Source organism: Armigeres subalbatus, chromosome 3 (assembly GCF_024139115.2).
Source record: "Armigeres subalbatus isolate Guangzhou_Male chromosome 3, GZ_Asu_2, whole genome shotgun sequence".
Taxonomy (NCBI): Eukaryota; Metazoa; Arthropoda; class Insecta; order Diptera; family Culicidae; genus Armigeres; species Armigeres subalbatus.
Window position 1 is genome coordinate 400,608,413 of NC_085141.1, and position 6,450 is coordinate 400,614,862.

Here is a 6,450-nt window from a genome sequence, read left to right on the forward strand (position 1 = left end):
CCGATTATACTCAATGCTAACATTTAACCATTTGAACTGCAGAGATAGTCTTATAATGTTCTGTTCAAATAATGAATGTTAATATCTGTTGTATGGAGGAGGTGTTTGAACAAGCTTGTCATGCCATTCCGTTCAAAATTCGAAGCCTGTTTCACCGTTAATTCCCTACAGAAACCGGCGAAAAACTTTTGATTGATAATTCTGCAATGAACACCCCATCACAATGTCGTTTGTTGTGTTTCGCCGCTGTTCTGCGGTGATGTTGCTGCAATGTCATTTAACTGGCGTACGTACGACTGGATTATGCTTAGTCCATTGAGGACGGTGTTTTAGCTTTTCCAGTTGTGTATGTTTATGTGTCGTTCGTGTCACTGAAGTCGTTTGTTCATGATACACGTTTTACACAGGGTACATTAACAAAATGAAGGACTTCTCGCTTAACTTTTCAAAAGGTCCTAAGTAACATTTTTTCATGAATTAATTTGAATAGCGCAATCAACAGAACAACATGAAAGCTATTGATTGCAGTATTCAAATTAATTCATAAAAAAATGTTACTTAGGACCTTTTGAAAAGTTAAGCGAGACTTCATTCTAACTAGTCCAGATTCACAAGTGAATCAAATTAAAATTAGCGCCAATAGACCAAATTCGAGCTAGTAAAATACAATTCCGATACATTGACTGCATATCGGCCCTATCTAGGTTGGATTTTCTTATTGATATGGTAAAAATAAGGTCTTCAGTGTGTGCGACCTCTGGTCGAAGACGGTGATTCGGTCTTTCTTTTAAATCACTGTAGTTCAGTGAAAAAATAGTTGGAAAAGCTTAACATACAGTTTTATTTTGCTGAAGCTCAGCGAAATTTGTTAAAAAATATCAACATATGGAAGTTTAGCAAAATTTTGCTGGTATGTAGGGGAAGTGGGGGTAGCACGCCCATAGGGGTTAAAACGCGCCACCCCTGAATAAGGTTAAATATCCCCATTTTGATTATTTTCAATAGTCTATACGATAAAGCAATGAAAAATATTGCCATTGGATACATATATTTCATGATTTTTCTCTAGTTATACATGAAAACTCGAAAAAACGATTTTTGCGTGTTTTGATGCAATTCTAGCTCGGTGGAATTTAGTCTTTCTGTCGCTGTTATACATTGATAAATTAATAATTGAGCCATGAGCCATGCTGCTTACTCGTGTTCTTTATGTTCCACACGAAATCGTCGTCAAAAATGGTTTTAAAACGATTTTATGGGCCTTCAAACTTGTGTGGGGCATTACGCCCATGCTCATTTCGTATGACCGAAACAGCTGAAACATTCGGTTAATTGCCTTAATGAAGGCAATTAAAAGAAAATCAGTACGATAAGCACATGCGCGTTTTAACCCATCCACTGGCGCATCTCACCCCGCATGGTTTCAAAATCATTTTTTTCGGGTGCTTTTTAAAAATCAAATTTCTGTGCAATAAAATGGACAATTAGATATCTGTTATCGGTAGTCAGTCGCAGATATGCTGTTCTTCAGTATGCGCTGATGAAAACTGGCTGAAATGGTGGTTTTCATTGAAAAAATGGCATTTTCCTTAACGTGGGCGTCCTACCCCAGTTCCCCTATATATTAGTAAACCAAATTTGGTGGCGCACAAAGCCGACGAATGTGCTGCGAATTGATTATCTTATTTCTCTGGATAGGCAATTCATCTTCAACGGTCGAAACCGAGAAAGTTGTGCTGAAATGAAAACGGAACAACAGTTCCCCTGTAATCATTCGATATTATTTAACAGATTTTTGGATTATATAGGTAGTTGTCTGTTTGTTGTCTCGACTCAATGATTTCATCGCTCTAAGTGCAAACGAATGGAGCCGCTGAAGGCACACGCCATGTCGCCATTCCGTCCAGACCGATATCTACACGTAAATCTTTTCCCATTCAGATCCCACGGGCTATTAATACCGGGCACAATCAAAGTGCAGTGAAGCGCTCAACTGTATATATGAGTTAAAACTACACGAAATCATAGTTGACTAGTGGCCCGATCCCGAGCGCACTGCTAGACATATTTTGATTTGTCTCAAACGCGCATCAGTTGAGGTGTGTGAATTCACGACAAACTTCTTGCCTATATCGGGCCGCCCCATCGCATCAGTAGTCAATTCGAGCGAGGCACGTTCTCGGTATACCTAATTTCTCTACATACTTACATGCAGAAACGCAGCCTAGATCTTCCGCCGACACGTTAATCCGCTGGCTCGCGAGTTGCATTACAGTTACCGCAAACTGGGGGATGCATTCGCGAGCAGCGCGATGTTAAACGGTTTATGTGCACGGTGTGTCGTTTGGTTTCATAGCACATATACAGGGTGTCCCATAACTGAATAATGTAGAAAAATCTAGTAAATTTGTAATATGGTTATTAGCTAATCTTGAATTTAATATACACTCTGAGAAAAATCTATACCAAATAGATTTAAAGTTACGCTAATGAGCTATTCGCCTGGTTGACCCCAAATTCGATTAGATGCGCACTATACTACGTTAGTATAACTTTGATATATTGGGAGATAGTATAAGTTGACTTTAATCAACACTAGTTTAACTTCATTCGGATAGAAAATTAGATGGATTCTGCACTGAACAATTGTTTTGTTTTGATCAATTAAAATGTGAAAATAAAAATATATTCTATAATAAAGCTTTATTTAGCGTTTACGTAACATTACACAACTTAAGAATAAAAACATTCATAAATCAAGTTCGTCAACACTGGTACTCTGCTATTCTGCGAAACATCAATGTCCGGCAATATCCGCGCAGGGTTGCCATTATGCCAGACATATCTGGCACTGCCAGACTTTTGACATCAAAAGAAAAAGAGAAACCATCCCAATGCCAGACTTTTCAAATATCAGACAGATTTTTAATGACCAGAATCGGTAGTATAAGAGTTACAGAAAATCGTCTCATAAAAGTGTGCTGCTCGGGATGCGAGTGCATTAGCAATTAAAAAATGACCGCCACTTCAACTAGCTTAAAAAAACTAATGTTTGAATCAATTTCAATCTTTTGTAATCAAAGTGAAGGTGTGGTTTCTGTGGATGTTGGTCCGGACTGCAGTTCAGCCATGCAGGTTCCCCGAAATCGGTTAAAAGGTTTCAAAGATGTCAAGACCAATTATAGGCGTAATTTCTTGCATTTAGGAGGTCTCCAGTAGCCTTGCAAGCAAAGGCGTAGGATTGCTAATCCAAAGATGGCGAGTTCGTTTCTCGGTTCGGTCTAGGATGCTTTCGGGTTGAAAACATTCTCGACTCCCTGGGCATAGTGAACCAATTGTACTTGCCACATCTGATACATACTCATCCAAAGGCGGGCATAGAAGAGCTTTCAATCAATATCTGAGGGAATGCTAATTGAATAACAAGCTGGTAAGCAGGCCAAGTTCCAGTTGGAATGTAGAGCCATCGAAGAAGAAGTTCTTGCGTTGGGAGTTCTGGAAATGCTTACAACGTTATGTAATATCCCAATATAATGTAATCACATTGTCTATTTTCATGGTTTATCACATTTCCTGGTTATTAAGCAATCCTATGTCATTCTGGAAGAACGGAAGATTCGAATCATCCGAAAAAGAGTGAATAACGAATTATTGATGTGCCCCATTCTCATTAGCATTAGTGGCTTTCGGAGGTTCTCGGGAAGATTCGGAACCTCCGTAAAAGGGATAAATTCATGATACTCATCTTAGACGAGCGCAATTTTGTTCAAAGCTTTTCATTTCCGTACTCTGAGTAACAAATGATTGACTTAACTCCCTTCTCATGGGCTTGTTACGCTCCGAGGATCGAAGTCCTCTGTTGTTATGAAAAATTCATAAAAATTAAATTGGAACAATTTTGTTTGTTACAAAAATTCAATTATTTACTATATTTATCAATATTCTTTTTGAAGTCAATTTTTTTTCAATATTTATTTATATTTTTTTATAATTTATAGAACTTCTACAGCTTAGATATCATTAAACTCGATCTGAATTTTCTGAAATACTTAAATTGTTATGAACACCAAAAATCTCATTTTTTCGGATATAGAATTGATTTGACGAATATCTCAGGCAGAAGCAGAACTTCTTTTAGAAGAAAATTTGATAAACATAGATCAAAAGTAAGCAGATGGTCAAACAGAAAAAAAATTTAATAGAGGTCAACATAATTAGATCATATTTTTAGTTTAAATCACTTAATTTTAAAAATGATAAAGACAAATTTCTTCGCTAGATTTTGCCAGATTTTCAAGATGTAGCATGCCAGACTTTCCCCAAAATGTAGTGGCAACCCTGTATCCGCGGCGGTGCGGCATCATAGGAATTTGTGCCTATTTATCTATCCTGGACCATCGTGCCACGGTATTTTCCCTTGCGTTTCCGTAGTCCTTCATCGTATAAAACGTATCCGTATGTTGGTTTTCGGAGGCGGCAGTTTTCATCTTCCGGCGAGTCTTACAGCAAGTCTTCCGACATAACCTATAACAAACAATTTAGAGTCATGTTGCGCGATTAACATTTATAGATTTAATTTGATCATATTGTTATGCAGAACTTACCTTTCTACTGCGTTTACCATAGTCTTGCATAGATGCTTCAAATATAATCCTTTTTTTCAAATAAAAATTAAATTAATCCTTAAAGATTCCTAACTTGGTTCCTGAGATGCTAGTAGTTTTAGTAAAAATGGAACCACCTGTCAATAACAGATATGCTGAAGATAATACTTTTACTAAATTCGGCGTTAGAATAATGTATATGCTATGATAGTATAGATTTTAAACTAAGCTATGAATAAATCTCGTTAATAGTAAAATAGATTATATTTTATACTATAGACGATTTTTTAAATTTCTGAGTGTAGTTTAGAAAAATTGAAGCATTTCTTTAATAGTTTTTTTTACGCGGTTGTAATTTATTAGTTTCTCGATTAACCTCTAAACTTTCACAGCTTTTTAAATTCCGCCTGAATTTTCTTTGATTTTTTGTGGAGGTAACTCATTGTTTCATTCGCGCTGGGTGTAATGATTTTAATACATTCAGATTAGGTTCAAGAATATTGCTATGTGTATGTACTACAAGTATTACATGTCGAGTCAAGTACGAGACACTGAAGACGGCCTCACAGTTGAAGTCGAATTACGTATCTGTAAAGATAACAAAACGTAGTGGAATCAAATGGAAAGTACTAAACTCTTCTTAGATAGTTGAACAAATAATTGCAATAATTTGATACATTTTACACGCAATAACCGAATGACAGCATTATACTTTCTGAAACACCCTAAGAGAGAAAGTAACCGTTTCGGGCCACGTAAATTAACCAGAAAGTACAGAAGTGCTATTGCTTTAGATTGTGAGGGAGTTTTATATGAGAGGCGGATGCCAATATTGTTTTTCATGTAATATCCTATACATATATATTTCGCCTACTAAATGTATCTAGAATATGGAGGATGTCTTCATAACAGATTTTTTGACAGGAGGTTCTTTTGTGCTGTATACCCTCTCCTCCGATATGTTATCGTTCCATGATGGGTGATGGGCGCTAAACTCTCAAGTGGCGCTTGAATTAAATTACGAAGGAAATTTTTTAGCGATAACTAGGGTTACCGGAGGTAGTATTGGCATAGCATAAAATTTTTGCTCATCACGCACATAAATCAATCATTTAGCGATAGAGTAGATGTACTATATTTCGCCACCTTGGTAAAACAAGTAGTTTTTAACGCTCTAGTGCAGTATTTTATCTTAAGAACTATCCAGAAATGCGATTACTAACGGTTTTATATGAAAGAGTTGATATTTTTGTCTTAATTTAGTTAAATAAAATGTGGCGAAATTTAATACATCAAATGAGGTGATTTCAATTATCGCCATTGGAAATTCTATTTATAGTTTTGAAATTTAAACCTGAGTTAATTTTCGCCACCATCAACAGCATCGGTATCTTTTTCTTATTTTTATTTGGATTCATTTCGACATTGTTGTTTCAAAAGGGCGAAAGTCGCAAACGTAAACATTGACTTCTTCTGCTGATTTCAGGGAGATTAGAGTCTTCTGGCGGTATTTTCCACTTCCGTTCGATAGAAGGCGCGGAGCGCCACCAATTCCGAGTGGTTGTTAGCTGGGAGCGGTCCTAGTTGTCGAGGAATTTGCAGGAAAAGGCATTGTTTACGTTTGCGACATTGGCCCTTATGAAACAACCGTGTCGATTTATTTAAAACAGATTTTGTTAGCGCGCATTACGTGTTGCCTAAGCTCCGGGCGTTAGTGGATTCAATATCCGCTTAAACCACCATTTCAAGATGACAAGAAAGGGGTGGCGAAGACTAGAACACGGAGGTGACAAAGATTGAAAATGTATGGCGAAAATTGAATCAAAATACTTGCTAATTAAACGTA